Raw genomic sequence first — 4,483 nt, 5'->3', positions numbered from 1 at the left:
ATTATTATATTAATTTCTAACACAAACGACCATTAATTTTTAATGAAAAATAACGAGTTTGGAACATAATGAATAATCAGGTGATAATTTTATGACTTTTAATACTTGAATGACTCAATAAAGTAGTATATTATAGTCAAAAGTACATTTGTGTACTTTACCCTCTCAATTTCTAATTATGCTATCTAAATCAAATTTATTTTTTAAATATATGGCAAATAATTTAATTATTCATATTATTAAACCACTTAAATTAAATAAAAATAGCATATAAAGTTGGAAAAAAACATTAATATGAATTTGAATATAAATGGTTAGGAGTGAAAGTTCGATCGAGTAGAATTCGAGTGAAGTAAAAAAATTCGAGTTGACGAGTCTTATTTTATAATTCAAATTTTATTTAGAACTTTTTTAAGTCGAGTCGAGTTGTTCGAGCTTTTTTTAATTTAATTAGAAATATTTACAATATTATGTTAATATTTTATTCTAATTTAAATAAATTTATGTAACCATACACAATATATATATATATGAAAACGAGGTCAGCTAACAGAGAAAAAGGAGGGGAAAGGCAAAGACATTGAAGGCGGCGTAAAAGGCAAGTGTTAATTTTATTTTATTTGGTGACATTTTGTTGTTTCCCTTTATTACGAAAAGGGCCCACAACTTTGCTCTTTTAGCATTTTATTGCCTTTATTTTTGTTTTCCTAACGTCAGCATCATTCTTAGCCACTGCATCTGTTGCCCACCCCTTCGATCCTACTTCTTTTGCTGACTAGGATGTCAGCTGACACCCACCCCATCTATGTAATAAATTGTTTTATGATTGTTTTATCACTTTATTTATATTAGGGAAAAAGGCTCCTTATGGCCCTACATTATTTTTTTATAAAAAAATCAATGTAATTATCGTATTATATGTTATTTAATATAATTATGAAACTTATAAAATAAATTTAATATGGTATTTTGATTAATATTTTTTATTGTTGACTATTACAGTATTAATATGATGATTTACGATACTAACGTTGTAATCGATTACGATTGATGATATGAGAGATGACGTGATAGAAAGCTAAATTGATTTCTTGATTTATTCTAGAGTGAATTGGTCTTTTAAAAAATTGCATAGACTTATTTACTTTTTTAAAAACAAATTTGTTTTTAAATTTGAAATATAAAAATATTCAAATATTTAAAAGAAATTAAATATAAAAATACTAAAAATTACTAATAAATTAAAATATTAAATTATTACAAAATAATATATATATATATATATATATAATATATATATATATATATATATATATATATATCAGTCGAGACTTTTAAATTTTGTATCTAAATATAATTAGAAAACATAATACATTTTGACTAATCCAAAATTTATAAGTCTTGACTAATTCAAATTTTGTAAGTCTCGATTAACCCAATAAAAATCCATTGTATAAGTGTTGATGATATACCTATATGTTACATGTATATAATATGCATAATATATCTTTTTTAAAATATTTTTAAATTTTTAAATAATTTATAAGTTATCATTTTATAACTTGTGATATATATTTAATTTTTAATTTTTTTAATAATATTTTAGTATTTTAACATATATATATTTAATTTTTTAGTAATTTAGTTTTTATTTTGAATATTTTATATTTAAAATTTAAAATAATTTTAATATATTTTAGAAAATTAAAGAAGCCCCTGAACTTTTTAGAAAATTCAATTTGACACTCGAACAAAACCAAAAAATCAATTTAGCTCATCTTCCATGTCATCCACCAAGTCACCAGTCATCGTAGATTGCGACATCAACATCGTGAATCGTCTCATCATCATCGTAATAGTCAACGGCAAACATCATTGATCAAAAACCAACATTAAGTTTGTTTTCTGAATTGGAGGTGGTAAGAACCCTCACATAAAGACCATGGATTAGGGGAGGTACCCTTCCTTTACTTTTTAGTTTTCATGCATTGCCTTTAGATTAATTTATGCATTGAGGTGAATGCTCCTAACAAGTTTGAGGGAGTTGTTCTTAGCGTAAACACCATGCATTTTAATTTTAGTTTAACTTTTCAATAAAATTGTCATTTCCATGACATTTTTTAACTCAGAACAGTATGTGAGCATTTGATGAAGTCCTATGATAATAACTGCTATGGTAACTTAATTTTGAAATCCTTTAGATTTGAAGAGCAGTTTAGAACTAATCTTAGAGAAAGCATTTGTGCCTATTATATGAACACATTTGTATGTTTTAAATCTTTAATAAACTTAGCAAGTAGTAGAATTCTTTTTCCTTATTAAAAAAACGTAAAGGTGCCTATCTGGTTTTAGCAGGAAAAAAAAAGCTAGAGATGCCTATTTAGCTCTAGCGGGAACAAAATTGTAATAAATTGTCGAAGGCAAAAAAATTCCGAGACACTTTACTGCCATCCTAATCCGGCACGGAAAGATAGTTAAATGCGTATGAGAAAATGAAAGTCTTCACAAATGACTCTACTCAATAGGTTTAAGGTTCATTGTATGCTCAGTCTTATCTACAAGTTTAAGAAAGTAATTGTGATGAGTTGAAGCCGCAGAAATTTATAAAAAAAATAGAATAGTGTGTAGTATAACAATTATCGGGCAACTTTTTGAGTAATAAACTAAAACTTTATAAGGATCTTAGTTATTAATTACATGCAACTCTTTGCACACGTACATATAAATATTGCTGGTTTCGTATTTTGATGTTTGGCTCTGTAAACTTGAATAATTTGCTCAACCCATTAACTGATTTTTTTCCTTGGCTTATCGGGTTGATGGTTTTGTGAATGCATGCTATTGTTCATGGTATTTTGATGTTTATTTGCGTCTCATTGTGAATTAAGTAGTTTAGGCATAAATGCTTAATTCTTATATATTTACTTAGTATTGAAAGAGCTAAGTTCATGAAAGATATTGTTTGAATATAATTTTTCATTATTCGAAAGTTGGTGAAAACTAATTACCTTAGACATATATAAGGAAGTGTTTCAGGTGATCAAAAGGAGTGATCGTAAACGGTGATAATCATATCAAGGTTCATATAGACATATATTATTGTGTCATAACTATCTTAGGTCTTTTGTTAGACATAGTTGGAGGACATCAAAGAAACTCTGTCTAATATCAGAATAAGTGAACTTATCGTGGCAATTCATTCGACAACGATATCACAATTCCTGATAACCCTACACAATAATCTATATTGATAGATTGTGTAAGTAATGAGAATCAAATGTATAATATATCAATTTTATTAGTTGTCTTGTTAACTCCTCCGTTGAATGTTAATATGTAATTTGATTAATATCATTTAAATGTACAAATGACCTGATTGAAAATTTAAAAATTTAATATTTTTTCTCATAATTAAATAATTATGGATATAATTTATCCTAATTTTAAGACAAGGAAAGCAAGCACAAAATATAAATGTCGTATATAAATTTCCAATTTTGTGTTTTTTTAATTCCAAGATCCTAAAATGATTCTAAAAATAATTTATCCGTACCCAGTTGCAAAAAATAAAATTATCGGTGGCCAATATTTTATTGTAAACAATAAGATAACATGGCCTAGATTTTATAACCACGCCGAGGGCCAAAAAGTAAAATATATAAAACATTTCTATTCAATACACTTTTTAAATGTTATTTATTTATTATTTCGACGAATTTTCCATCGGATATTTTACTAAAATAAAAAACAGCATTTATTTATTTATATCACCTTAACACCATGTCAGGTATTATCGGTAACATTTGTAATATATCATTTAATAGTGTTATACGTATTAAATGCTGCTGCTGCTGAATGTAGATTAACTTTATTCATTATTTGATATTCAATGTATTAATAAAATATTAAATTATAAAATTTTAAATTCATTTCATATTCAATGTATTAATTTTGAATTGTTACTAAATATACATATTAAATCAATTAATTATATATTTGATAGTTTTATAAATTATATATTTCTAAAGAATTTATCAATAATTTTTAACTAAAATCTTAAAAATTATAATTAATATATTTGTTTAGTTTTAAAATAATATATTGTTAAATATAATCATTGATATTTAATTTATTAATCAATTAATATGAACCAAATATAATAAAAGTAGTTTTATTATAGAGATAACCTTCTCAATCTTATTTTTATTCATAATATTAAAATGTACATATCTAATCTTATATAAAGATCTAACATCTATTCTCGTTACAACAATAGATAATTAATAATATATTATTAATTTTTGATTGAATATATTATTAAACTTTAATAAATGATAATTAAATAAATTTTCATATTTAAAGCTCTAATTTATAAATAAAAAAGGTATAATGTTAAAAATAATCCCCTAAGGTTTATCAAAATAGTCATTTTGACGTATATTCTTTTTTTTAGAGTATTTTAGACTCAACTTTCACATTGGGA

Source organism: Hibiscus syriacus, unplaced genomic scaffold, assembly GCF_006381635.1.
Source record: "Hibiscus syriacus cultivar Baekdansim isolate YM2019G1 unplaced genomic scaffold, ASM638163v2 tig00111022_pilon, whole genome shotgun sequence".
NCBI lineage: Eukaryota > Viridiplantae > Streptophyta > Magnoliopsida > Malvales > Malvaceae > Hibiscus > Hibiscus syriacus.
This window is presented reverse-complemented; position numbering follows the sequence as displayed.